The sequence below is a fragment of the Ambystoma mexicanum genome, chromosome 6q, assembly GCF_040938575.1.
Source record: "Ambystoma mexicanum isolate Mex_15411 chromosome 6q, UKY_AmexF1_1, whole genome shotgun sequence".
Lineage (NCBI taxonomy): Eukaryota > Metazoa > Chordata > Amphibia > Caudata > Ambystomatidae > Ambystoma > Ambystoma mexicanum.
The window spans coordinates 499,059,377-499,074,094 of record NC_090937.1 but is presented as its reverse complement, the minus strand read 5'-3'; positions in this window follow the sequence as shown (position 1 = coordinate 499,074,094).

The following is a 14,718-nucleotide window of genomic DNA, read 5'->3' as shown; positions in this document are numbered from 1 at the left end:
AGGAGGCCAGCTGGCTTCTGTTTTTGTGATTTATTCTGTGCACATATCCCACAGGCTAGAACAAATCGAGCAATGTCCTTACGCCAGGTTGGCCACCAATAATTCCGTTTAACCTTGGCTAGAGTCTTAGCAATTCCGGGATGGCCTTCGATCAGGGAATCGTGATAACCAGACATGACCAATTCTTGCAGGTCTTTACTTGGTAGATGTAGTCGTTCCCTGCAGTAAGGTAATCCATCCAGAACCGTGTGATGTTCATTTTGGGAATTCCATTTCTGCAAGATCTCGGGGTTCATTAAGGTTCCAATCTTATCTTGAAGTTCACTCAGAGTCAATATGGTGGTGAGTCCCAGTAGTTTATCACTTGGGATGATGGCAACAGGGTCCAGGGTACTGTTCGTTTTCTCTCCAACACCCATACGAGGCAAGGTATCGGCTTTCCCATTCCGAACTACCGGTCAGTATGTTATTATGTAATCGTATTCTGCGAAGAATAGAGCCCACTGCAACTGTCATGACGATTGGGCTTTTGCTGACTTTAGGCATTGAAGGTTTCGGTGATCTGTGATTACTGTGATGGTGTGTCTGGCACCTAAAAGATACTGCCGCCAGGCTTTGAAGGCTGATTTTATTGCCAACAATTCTTTGTCTGTAATTGCATAGTTAAGTTCTGGTGGTGAGAATTTACATGACCAAAGGCCACGGGGTGTAATTGGCCTGTCTCTGGATCTCTTTCAGAGAGAACTGCTCCCATAGCTACGCTGTAAGCATCAGTTTCCACTACATAAGGGAGAGCAGGGCGGGGATGTCGTAAAATTGGCGCAGAGGTAAATCTTTTCTTGTGTTCTTCAAAGGCCTGTTACGCCTCTTCAGTCCATTGGAATTTTCTGGTGTTTTTTCTCAGTAACGATGTGCTTGGATGGACTATCCATGAGAAATCTGGAATAAATCGGTGATGAAAATTTGCAAAGCCAAGCATGCTTTGTGTTCCTTTAAGTGAAGAAGGTGACGGCCAATTAAGGATGGTATTTACTTTGTGTAAATCCATCTTGACTCCATTTGGCGAGAGAACAAAACCGAGGAACTCAACCTCGGTGACATGCACGGAACATTTCTCGAGTTTACCGTACAGTTTGTGCTGGCAAAGTTTTGCAAGGACTGAGCGAACATGTTCCACATGATCTCTTTCAGAGGGGGAATACACCAGGACAGGATGTCGTCAATATAGACCAGGGCACAGACATCGATTGATTTTCATAATACATCATTCATGAAGTATTGGAATGCTGCGCGAGCACTGCACAGCCCAAGAGGCATTACCTGATATTCGTACAGGCCACGCTTGGTGCGAAACGCGGTTTTCCATTCATCCTCTTCCTTAACATGTACAAGGTGATATGCTCCTCTGAGATCTAGTTTGTTATAGATTTCGGCATCCTGATTGGTCCAACAGTTCTGGGATAAGGGGCAAAGGGTAGCGTTTTTTTAATGGATTTGATCAAGTGCGCAGTAATTGATGCAAGTCCTCAAATCTACTTCCTCCTGGGTACAAAGAATAAGGGAGAGGCTGCTGGTGAGTTTTGACTGGTGGATAACCCCATTAGCAAGGTATTGATCCAGATATGACTTCAAGTGGAGATTTTTGGTTTCCGTAAGTGCATAAGTTCGACCACAAGGAACCTGTGCGCCAGGTATCAGGTCGATGTGACAGTCATAGGGCCTATGTGGCGGTAATGTGTTAGCCTGTTCCTTCTGAAAAACATCTTGATAATCCTGATATTCTTTTGGTAAGGTGTCCATTAGTTCCGCGATCCCCGATGCTATCCCTTGAACAGATTTCAGGTTTGGCTGTGGTATAGATATTGGGTAGCAACCGCGGGCACGTTTGTCGGAAAAGGTCAGTCTCTTTGCACGCCAGTCTATGTGGGGATTATGAGTTACTAACCATGGCATCCCTAAGATCAACCGGAACTGAGGAGCTTTGATGAGGTCAAATGTGATTGCTTCTTGATGTTCATCTTGACATAGAAGGGTTAATTCTGTTGTGTATTGGGTTACTGGTCCCGAAGCAATTTCTGTACTGTCAACAGTAGTTACCTTTTCAGTTGTTGGTTTTGTGCATAAGGGAAGTCCCATTTCTGTTGCCATATCTCGATCTATGTAATTACCAACTGCTCCGCTGTCTATATATGCCTCTATGGCATGCATCTGTGATGGTCGTTGGTGATTGATCAAGGTTATTGTTAGGGCGAAATGTCTGTTACACATCCATCTCACTCGAAAAGCAGATCTCCACGCTTGCCGGGCCTGGTAGTTTTCCAATTCCTTTCCATCATCTTCTTTCTCTGTAGCGCCTACCACCTTCCTTGGATGTTTCTCTGGGCATTCTTTGAGGTAGTGACCCAATTTACTGCAGTATAGGCATAACTGTAGCTGTCTCCTCTTGTCTCTTTCAACCTTGGTTAAAGAGGGTCATACTCTTCCAATCTGCATGGGTTCTGTGGTATTTTCTGATGGATGTTGAACATTATATTTTGAACGTACGTACATGGAACGATTTTCGAGTCTACTTCGGTCTGTTCTTCGATCTTGTAATCTGTGGTCCAACTGAACCACAAGGTTGATAAACAGTCTTTAGGTGGGTCTACCACTTGAGCAAGGACATCCTTCAGGTCTCCTCGTAGGCCCCGATGAAACAATGTGGTTCTTTTATCTTCTATCAACCCCACTTCTACAACCATTCTATTAAAAGTGGCAATATAAATCAGCAAATCTTGATTCCCTTGGCGGAGGGACAGGAGTTCGTTATCAAGAGCTTGTCCATGCAAGTGTCGAGCAAATAACTTTTCCATAACCCGTTGAAAACCTCTGAAGTTCTGCAGTAATGGGTCATCCCGGCTCACTAAAGGTACCGACCAGTGGGCGGCACTTCCATTCAAATATGATAACATGAATGCCACCCTTGCCTGGTCTTTTGGGAAAGTCCCAGGACTACAAAGAAAATGGACGCGGCACTGCTTCGTTAATGTTGCATACCTTCTAGGGTCTCCATTAAACCGTTCTGGTGGTGCCAGGGGTACTGTTGTACGGCAACGTTATCTGTACTGGATTGACTGATGATAGTGTAGCGACGGATGGGGCGAATCGGGGCAATGGAGCCTGCCCTGCCTGTGTTTGTATTAGCTGTTTGCTTAGTTCATCAGTACGGTCTTTTATGACTATTAACTCTCATCTTAAGGCATTGGTTTCCTGTTGGGCTGTGTGTACCTCGGCACGTAATTGTCTCAAAAGCTGGGCTAACTGATTAGTTTCAGATGTCTCCATGACGCCCAGGTGGATACGGTTTAAACGCTTTGTGTTCTGTTATGCTCACCTGATATCCCTGGGGTGTCTGGAATGCTCTAAGATTTGGAACCCTTGATGCGTAGTTGCCCTGTGCTGAATAATGAATCTGCAATTACAGAAGGGAGGATTTGTGATAACTGTCGCTAATGGGTGAATCTCCCACCTCCCTCTGACCGATTCCCTTCCCACTGGGTTCTTTTCTCACCTTAGTTATTTGTAGGGTGAGCTATCCGTCCTATGTTTCTTGTGCAGGGGCACCTGACGTTTGTTGTCAAGCTGCCCGAGTTGCTTCACTGGTGCAGTATGCCTTCCTTGGACCCAGGCCTGCTGTGACTCTGAATCTACTGGTAGGCAGGTAGGTTTGTTAATTGTAAGTCTTTGTTCTGTTTATGGTGGGAATTTGTTAATGTCTTTATCTCCTTCATTTCAGGGGCGAATGTTGTGATGCTGGCGTGCCGGAAGTTTAGGCATGTTTCTAGGTGAGAGAAAGCGCGAAGTGCAGCGTCTTTATTGTCTTTTAAAGCTAGCGTGTGTTTTCTTCTTCTCCTCACAGGCCGCTGTGGCGCTGCGAGTGGATGAGAGCGCGATGTAAAATAAGCACCCGGAATCCGTTAAGGTAACTACAGCGCTGTGCGGTTGTTTAATATTGAAAGCGAACCTGAATATGTCTCTTTTCCATTGCAGATGTTGCTGTGGTGCTCCAGATGGAAGCGTGGCGTAGCGCAATGGAATTCAGGTAAGACTGATGGAATTCGATGTCTTGGAAGCGCGCGTTCTAATATTGTCTTTCCCTTTCTCGTTATTGCAGGTCACGATGTTCGAACAGCAGCTGTGGTAGCAGTTTGCCGGAAGTCCTTAAGCTAGTACTCACAGGTGAGTGATGTTTCTTCTCTTGGTTTTCACATATTGCAGCCCAGTTGAGATGCTGAGTGCTGGATGGTGTTTTCTCAGGTAAGACAGAATAATCTTGTTCTTGTTCTTGCAGGATTACAGGAAGACCCTGAAGACCAGGAGCTGCACACGGTGACCGGCACACTGCTGGTTGCAGAATAACACAAAGCGTGTTCTGCAGTCAGGGTGTGGTTTATATAGCCCAGGTAAAGTAGTACCAGGGAAAGTAGTTCCAGCCTGCCACACCCAAAACACTAGACCGCATGGCTTGGTTCTTAGAACTAGAGTGTGTGGGTGCTTCCATGTTGGATTTAAAGGCCCATGTACATATATGTGACCTAGTTTGAACAGCCCTTCCTTCCTACATATGAGCCTGGTGCCAAAAGCGCCAGGACTGGCTCCAGGAGCCCTTTTGCAGTGGTTTTAAGGCCCTTTGGGTTCTGGTGGGAGCCTGCTTGTTGCACAACTTGTGACCCCTCACAGTAGTCATGACAATGGGCCATGTAAGACATATGTTCAAGCTGCACACCCCTGCCACACCGTAACATGCACTGTGTCGATTGAGAACGCATGGACACTTACCGCTGGACTCCGGATGGGTCTGCCTCTCGAGGACCTGGAGGTGAAGCGCTGGAAGAAAGTGCTCCAGGGCCCACAACTGGTCTGTGGTAAGCAGGATTTGCGTCCAAGAGGCGCTGGGCCTTCCTGAGGGTCCTGGACTTGTAGTCCTCCCAGCAGCACTTCAGGACGTATTTCGAGTCATGGGGTGCCACCTCCTCCGTGTTGATAGCACCCATGATGTCCTCCAAGATCCTCCTCCATCCTTCCTTGCCGGCGCATGAAGCTGTGAAGAGAGCATCACAATGCCCCAGGACCTGCTCCATCAGGATGCCAACTTCATTTGTACTGTATTGTACAGCCCTCTGCCTCTCTGTTGGGGTGTCGCCACTGTTAAAGACTCCAATCAAGCAGTCCCACTAAGTCAGTGCCTTGTCTGGGATTGCTCAAGGGAAGACCTTATTTATATATTTTTATGTCCAGTTTGTGTACTCTGGATGACAACCCTTATATAACACCCCTCTCTTAGAATCCCCCTGACCCCTCTGAGCCAAGAAATGAGTTTGTTTTGCAAATTTAAAAGGTTTATTTGAGAATTAAACAATATATATCGCACTTTTATAATAAATTAATAATTGATATCACACTTGTGAATATGAGCAGTAGGCAATCCTACAATAGCACAGTTCTGGTGAATTATGACTAGGAACAGGGGAATAAGGTATCAGAGAATGCTTTATGGTTTCAAGGATATGCAAAGATGAATAAAAGGCAGTACAGAAATAAACTTGAGATGATTTCAGCAAAAGATAATGTGATCACTTGTTCTTTGACAATTCACTCCCCCCCTATGCAATGTAAGGAGATGGAAGTAACACACACAAATGCAATACAAAGTTCCAATTTCCCCCAGCGAGCTTAGAGGAAAACAGGTATGATTTTAAACACAGGCAAAATCCTTTAAATGTGGTATGCAATGAAGTAAAACATATGCTAAAATGATTTAATTCCCTCTAGAGGTTCAGGGTGGGTGACAGCTACTTTGTATTAGTTCAGGATCACTTTAGCAATGCTCTATGAATGACTATCAGGTTGCAAACGAATTTCAGCAAAGGAAAGCAAGACGCTGCTATTTTGACAAGTGAAGAAATTGAGCCAAATCGCAAATCACTGCAATTTTTCCGAGTGCGTCGAGCGCGATTACGGAATTAGGTTCTTTGGAAAGCTTAGAATCTTAGCTTTAAAATGACAGTTAAAACTCGCTCCTAGCACCAACGGTTCAAGAGATATGGATGATTTAGTGGAGGTAGTTTTCCAGAAATTAAATTTTAAAGTTTCAAAATGACAGATGCGCTTTGGAAGGTTTTGAATCAACAGGATGGACACGATTTCTGATGATGCAGTTCTAATAGGTTAAAATAGTTTGAATTAGATTATTTTAAACTAAGATATTGGTTTTGCACAGTCCTGGCTGAGTACTCACACTATATGTTGTAGAGGAATGCGACTTTGTCACAGATTGGGTCAGGATTCGCTGCGGTTCTCTGGTACTGGTTCTGCGCACCGCGATCTGGGTCAGCTCTCAGCACTGCACAGCGATCTGGTCTGGGTCTGGTCTCTCTGGATAATTCTGCCTTCTGGGTCTCTGGTTCTGGCAAAAGTTCTTGGCAAAAATTCAAACAGCTCGCCCGGCTGCTGAATAGTTTGCAAATAATTTGGAGGCCTGCTGAAAAAGATTCAGCTTGTGGATTCAGGCCTCTCTGCTACAAGTTCTGGAGTTAATTTCTGGTCTCTGGAGATTGATGGATTTGATGTCTGGATCTCTGGATGTGAAGTCTGAAGTCTGGATGTGAAGTTGTCTCTCAAAATGCTCCGCAGAAAGTGAAAAAGAAAAGTCCCTGTCTGGCTTCCAGTGGCTCTTTTTATGTGTTTTGAAAATGGGTGGGTCGGCTAATTCTGCATGCCCAACCCTCTCAAGATTTGATAGGCCAAAGGATTCTTTGGTCCCTGATTTGAGAAAGGATAGTGTGTCAGAGTGATGTCAGCCATTTACGATCTATTGAAGAAACGCCCCTTTGCTTTTACCTTAGAAATCATTTTTCATATCTACACATATTTTCCAGATACACAGTTGTTTGACATTACATGTACACATTACAGATTACTTAAGGTACATTCTGGCCCAACTCTGATCTTCCTGGGGGCTTGCATTCAAAAATGACAACTTATTTTCATTTTTAGTTGATTTACGAATATCGGACGTTTACCAAAAATGGCACACATGTACACCATCTCTCTACACATATTCCAGTAATTTACTAGGTCTCTAGCATAAACACAGTGTCTGTAGTATTAATAATTAGCGGGGTTTTGGCTCAGAACATCACAGAGTGACCAGCCTAGTTTTGAACTTGGAGTGAATGTGTCAATTTAAAGATCCCAAAGTTGTACATTTCTGTCATCTGGTTACACTTAGTTATCAGTGTTTTTATAAAACATATATTTGCCTTCAATTCAATTCACTTCAGTGTTTGGGTCCGCCCCCAGAAACTTGGGAGTCAGGGATCACATATCTCTTCTGCCAGGCAGAGCTCTGTTTACAGTCCACACCCAAATTAACATACCCCATTCAATTGCAAGAGTCTTATGTGTCGGCTGAGGTCAGCAGGCCAGGGGGCCACTCTGCATTTGGTTAGCATGTCCATGTGATCTACTGGCTTCTTGTGTGTAGTTCTGAGGTGAGAAGGTTTCCCAGCCTCTTGCAGCGTTAATTGAATCAGCCTGTCTTCAGGGAACAGCAGGTTTGTTTGTTTGTTTGTTTATTATTTATAGCGCGCACCAAACCCGAGGGTAACCGGGCGCGTTGTTCAAGGATACTTTAAACTTTACAGGTTACGCATGCTTACAAATGGTGGTTAAACATAGTAGAAATTACATAATGCAGGACAATAGGGAGAGTATACATTGTGCATAATATAAACATATAACATAATATATACAGGAAATATGCAGTAGGAAAATAGAGAGTATTTAGTTATGTACATAGTACGAATGTAGGACAGTAGTGTTTAAATTCTTAATCAACCAAAAAGGCTTTGAACTTTCCAGCTGTCTCAGGAGGCTTTGGCAACTCCTGAAGTACAGTTCTACTGTCAGAGTATAGACCGCTAGCGCCAGCTTGTGTCCAAAGCTGGTACTGCCCCCATTTTATTAGGAGTTGTCTTGAATTTGACAGGAGGATTTTGCTTGACAGCTCTAATCCTTGCTGCCATTGTTTTGATGGGCATCCTTACAGTAGAGTGGTGATGTGGAAACCCCCACAAGAAGGTTGAATCTTTAGAGTGGTCTTGTGCCCCTGATTTGAGCAACTTGTTGACATCAATTAAAAACGGATTTTGAACAAATTGAAATGGACATTTTGAGCTTGCACTTCAGAGAAACAGCAGTGATTTCAAGGCGCTTTTGATCAAACAGGCACTGCTATTTTTCCTTTGGCACCACCTTTCACCCCTGGCGCTTCCGGTCCATCACGCTTGCACTGGTGGGTGGCGGGTTAGGAGACCATTTTGGTGTGCGCAAAACTGCGCGGTCCTCCTGGTTCTGGGATAGAATGATGGGCGGCAACAGCTCAATCCCCACATCTACCCAATCTATTGATTTAGTTTTGTTCTGGGATAGAATGATGGGCAGTGACAGCTCATCCCCACATCTACCCAGTCTATTGATTCAGTTTTGTTCTCGCCTAATAATTCAACATGGGTCAAAACCCTTGACACCACTGGTCCCAGATGGAGTTTGGACCGACATGGCAACACCTGAGGCAGGTGTAGGTGGGCAACTGGGTAATGGGGCTTGACTGTGGAGTCATGGAACACCAGTCGGGAGTGTTCTGTTCCAGCAGGGGTGGTCACAGCAACTGGACCCCTGACGATGGCTGATGTGCAGGCACCAGATAGCAGGGCATGTTGGCAGCAGGCAGATAGGCAGCAGCAGATGGCTCGTAGGAGGTTCCCCGGGGTTCCATGGGGGGCAGGTAAATGGCCTTCTGCGCAGGAGCGTGGTCTTCCATGTGTTGTCGCTTGGCCAGCTTGATGCAAAGTGAATCCACACATGCAAAAACAGCATATCAGTGTGTAATTGTGTGAAATCCAAGGAAAGGCCCTTAGCACGTAAGCGTGCAAGTGACATTATGAGGCAGGCGTTTCCCTCGGCACAGGTTAAAGGTGAGCGTGGGGAACAGTTTGCTGTATGTGTTTTTCGTGGAGACTGACACGTGTGTTTACTCTTTTTGTGGTTTCACATGCGATTATTTCACAGCGGATAGAGTTTGCAGTTCTTCCTTTGGCGGTGGTGTTGCCTACACGCACAAGCATGTGTGTTTTTCTTTTCCACGCAAGGCAGATGGTGAGTGGTGCACACTATTTTTCCCACTGCGCGTGCCCATGTGTATCGCGTACCCATTTTCGAGGTCATAGTAGCCCGCATGTTCCACGTGTACGCATCTTTTGTGTCCCTGGCTGCCACAGCATACTTCGGGAGGTTTATTCCACGCACTTGAGCTACCGGGGGTTGCGTGCACATTTATCATAATTTTTGGGGTGCGTGAGCATTGCATGACCTGTCATTTATCACCAGGGGTCACAAACAGCCTTTCAGGAGCACAGGGGTGCGTCTAACCCTGCCTCCTATACCCCAATTGCCCAGGACAATTGTTGAGTGCACCTCCAATTGGCAATATACTATCTGTGCCATGGTTGGGAGGCCACCAAAGGTACAGGGCGGCAAAGTTGGGCGTCCTTCCAGTGTTGTGCATGGTCGGGGACATGGCCGAGCTGACCAGGGGGTACAGGGAGTCCAGGGTGGCCGCAGAGGGTGAAGAGGCAGGGGTGCACCACTGGAGCAAGATGTCCAGCCACGTGTTGGTGCAGCCATGCCACCACCCCCTGTGGCTCCGGGAGATGCAGCTGTTGCATCAGACCCAGGCGCCCATATGACCCGACAGTCAGTAACATCTGCTGTCATGGGCCCACCGTAGTAGCTGCAGGTGCAGCTGTGGTGACCACCACCCAGGCTCAGGGTCGGCCAGCGCATGTTGCGTTGGAACCTGAGGACTCACAGACAGCATTCCAGGTGGCCAGGAAGGACAGGCCAAGTGTGTCCAGGCTTGTTGTAACTGAGGCACACGTATCTAGAGCAGTGGTGTCATCTGCTGCCCCAAGCAGCCAGGTGGTGGTAACTGCATGGGCAGATGCAGCCAACACCACCCCGGCTGTGAGTCTGCCAGCCAGGACTGTGTCTGTCCCAGACCTTGCCACTGTGGCAGTTGTGGCACTGGGTCCTGGCAACAGCACCCAGCAGCCACTGACTGAAGCCAGGCCTTCTGTCCTGGTTCCACCAACCACTCCCTTGGTCCAGTCCACCAGCGCCACTCCCCCTACTGATCAGGGCGACATTGGACACTCAGGATCGGTACCACCGCCCAAGAAGAGGAAGCGTGCTCCTGCGCAAGAGGCTTGGATCCCAGACACGGCTGCGGCCTCTGGCACATCGAGGAAGAAGCCTTTCAACAAGCAGGAACTGGACTTCCTTGTGGGCTACGTGTCGGCACACGAACGCGATATACTGGTGGGCACACAGTGCCATACTGCACCGGTCCAGCGTTGGGTCCACTGGCAGCATATTGCGGATGGTGTGAATGCCATGGGATTCCAGGTGCGCACAGCTCAAGACTGCTACAAGTGCTGGAATGACCTCCGACACTGTTCAAAACAAAAGCGTGCCTCCAATTATGCCAGGACTCAGGTGACTGGCACTGGGCCAGCACCAGAGGAAGATGCACTCACTCAGCATGAGGAGATCGCTGCAGAGTTCATTGAGGCAGAACTAATGCATGGAGTGGGAGAGATGATGATTTATGATGCATGGTCCGGTGAGTGTTGATGCGTGTATGTCCAGAACATGTGTGTTTGGCTTGTGTGATGTGTTGTGTTTGGCTGCCACTGCATGCTATGTATACAAGGTTGTCATGTGTAAGTCATGCCACGCTTCACTGATGCCACGCCTGTTGTGATACATGCAGGATATGTGATGCACACAGGGACTGTCCTCATCACCACACTTGCACCCTACTCACATGCAAGTCAGTCGGCTGCCCCTCCGGTACATTTTCTGCTCTCCAACCTTGACTCTTACACTCTGTCTGTCCTCATCCTACTTGTTCTTGCCTCTGCTTTTGACACGGTCAACCATTCCACCCTGCTAAATAATCTCCGTAACAACCTGGGCATCACCGATCAGGCTCTGGCCTGGCTGACCTCTTTTCACTCTGATTGACCCTCCCCGGTACAACTTGGGTCCTTCCTATCCTCTATCTCCATCCCTACCTGCAATGTTCTCCAGAGGTCTAACCTCTCACCCTGGCTTTTTAATCAATACTTGGCAACTCTCGCCTACTGCATTTCCATTTTCAGCTCAAATTTCCAGTGCTAACCTGACAACACCTAAATCATTTTCAGGCTTCCCTCAGCCACCTCCTCTCCTTCCCTCATCTCTGACTGCCTAAGCGACATTCAAAATTAGTGTGCCGCAAATTATCTTTTTTTATACACCAACAAGACTGAGATCCCCCTCATTGGTACACCCTCTCCCTCCTTTCCCCTCACTCTCTTGCCGGCCTCCCTTGGCCCATCTCCTGCCCCTTCCAGCGAAGCTAAGGACCTCGGGTCATCTTTGACTCCACACTTTCCTTCTCCGCATACATCTCTGATGTCACTAAAAAGTCAAACTTCATACTGCACCGCCTTTAGTGCACTTTTCCATTTCTCTCCTTCCCACAGAAGCTCCTTGTCTCCCAAGCTCAGATTCTCTTGAGGTTGGACTGCTCTAACAGCCTCTTTTCAAATCTACCTTCCTCCACTCACCACCCTTTACAACGAATCCAGAACAGGACTGGGAGACTTGTCCCGGGCCTCAAGCCCTGGCATCGTATCGCTCCGCCTCTAAAATACCTTCATTGTCTTCCTGTGGTTGCAAGGATTATATTTAAAACCCTTTGCATTGTTCACAAGGCTTTCTGGGGCCTGGGTCTTAATTAACTTCAACTATCCTTCCGTAAATACCTCCCCTCTAGAGCCCTTTGCTGCTCCACCTCAAACTCCCTCAGGGTCAGCCGTTTTTCAAAGGAAAGAGCTGGTGGTAGATCCTTATCTTCTGCAGGGGCCTCCACGTGGAACTGCCTCCCTGCCAGCTTGAAACTTGAGGGGAACCATCTACAGTTCAGGAAGCTCCTCAAGACCTTCCTCTTCGCCTCTGCCTTTGCCCCTCTTCTCCCCTGCTGATCTGCTTTCTCTCTCAGCAATGCTGCACATGGCCACCTTCTGTCCTTTGGGCCCAGGTACCTGCTCACCCTGCCACCCTCCTGCTCTGCCTCCTGGCGACACCTCACACTGGGGCCTGTATATGTACCCATACAGCCCCCCTCTTCTTCGGCACTTATCAGATACTCCCTTTATGACTAACCTTGCACTTGGCCACTCACAGGCTGCACTTCCATGGATGACCATGGGTATTTGTTTATTTATTCATTATTTATCTTGTCCTCTCTTATGCTTTGCACTCTCCAATTTGTCCCCCTTGCATACACTCTCCCCCCTTTCACTCCCCACTCACTCGCGCATTCTCAATTTCACTGGGCCCTGTAAGATCGTTGTTACTGTTTTCTCCCCTGTTCCCCTCCCTTTGCCTGGTTGTGCTCTGAAACACCTGTGTCCGAGCACAATATGAATTAATTATTATTTCATGTCATATCATGTTCCTGCTCACTCACATGTCTGCATGTGGCCTGTGGTGTTGTTGCACTCAGCACTCGTCCTATCTGATCACATGAGTGCTGTGTATGTGGACAGCCTGCAAGGTGGTCCTCCTCACGGGCACGCTTCCTTGCCTCCCAAACCCCCTGCAGCTCAATTTCAACATGGCATTGGTGAGTCACATGTTGAACTACTGCTATTGCCTGTTCCCCGTTCCTGTGTATATGCACACTTCCCTCTGCAGACCTGCAAAACACGTCCTGTGGTGTACATACTTTGTCCTTGGTGCAGTGTGTCTCACTCGGACTGTGCAGATGGCAGTGGCTCCCCGTGGACATGAGTACCTATTCATGCTCCATTTGCATTCCATGTATGCCCCAATGGGTCCTTGACAGGCTGATCATTGTGGTACGTCTCCAGGATTATTTAAGTGTCATGGTATTTGGCTATTCATTTGATGCTCGATCTGGCACATGTTTAGGGTCTCCTTGTCTGTGTCATGCACAGGCCTCACCCTGTTACAGGGTCCCTGCCTCTGTTCAACTGGTGATGGGGCTTCTGCATGCATGGGTGTACTACTGATGGTTCCTCATGTGTCCTGCTTCGTGTCCACTTCTCATTTGCAGTAGTGTCATTTAACTTATGAGATGCAATTGACGCATGCCAACACTGTCTGCCAACGTTTTCTGTTCAACCCTTCAATGCCATGCACTACCTCCCTGCAATTCCACAAAGGGTGGGGGGTTCACTGTACCCATGCAACCCGGTGCATGCACTTTGCACATGATGGCTGTACTTGCCCTTACACTGCCGTCATTTTTAGATATTGACATCACTATGTATGTGTTGATGTTGGAGGTTGAGGCGGTACACATGCACTGCACCCACCCACTTCTGTGCAATGTTCTGGCCTTCAACATGCCTATGCAATGCTGCTATGTCAAAGTGACCTGGCATGTATGTTCCCATGTTCATCCTTTCACTGTATTGAAACGCACTAGCATAGGTGCATCCTGTGACACATGTACTCTATATTGGTAATGGTTGTTGAGTGCTGCATGTCAACATGCATATTACATGTGTCATAGTGTGTTTGGTTTCACTTGCAGCTGTGGCTTCTTAGGTGTTCCGCCATGCTAATGCTATGTGCCATCTCTTTGTTGCCATCTCTCATTTCTGGCTTAGATCTGTGCCTGTTAGAGGTTGTGTGTGATGCAGGTGAGATGCAAAATGCAGTACATGTGTGGGCTTAACATTTTACACACATCCATTTCTGCTTTCAGGATCCCCTTGCATTTAAATGCCACTGGATGCATGTCAGAGTTTGAGTTGTGTGTGACATGTCTGCTTCATGTGTTGGCTGCCGATGTTGTGATCTCTATGTGTGTGGTATGTGCTGCTGACATGTGTGCTCATGTTTCTTTTGTTTACGTTACAGGTGATGACGCACTGAAGCCAGAGGATGAGGATGTGATTCTAGACACGATGGTGGGTTTACGTCACCAACCTTGCACCAGTGGTGGTCGTGGGGTGGTAGACCACGAAAACCAATTCTTGCTCCAGTCCATCATGTCCAGGGCTGACCATGAGTCAAGCTCTGATTAACTCTCTGACCATAATGTTGAGTTGGATGTGCATCATGATGTGTCGTCGACGGGAAGTGATCCTGCAGTGGATGATCTTCTGTCTGTGACACCTGCAGTGAAGGGCCAGGCAGTGTTAGAATGTCTGCCTGTGGTGATTACGGTCACACGCCACACCAGTTGCTCATGTTCCTGGGGCATCAGGTCGACAGAGGGATGCAGTCCTGTAGCCATGGGTGGTGCCAAACCAGCAAGGACCACGCCTCATTGGGCCCGGCAGGTGTAGAGTCCGGCAATGCGTAGGCCGTGCGCCACCGGGGCCCACTGAGTGGGAACATGCCATCGCACAGCAACAGAGGGGCGCAGTTGAGATGACGGCTCAAGGCATGGAAAGTGTGGCCCATTCCATCCTCACCCCTGCGAGGCAGGTGCAGCTCCAGCAGCAGGCAACATGGTCCACGTGCTACTCACTGAGGCTGGGCATGGCGGCCTCTGACAGGGCACGCCAGGCTGAAATGGTGTCTCTGCACCAA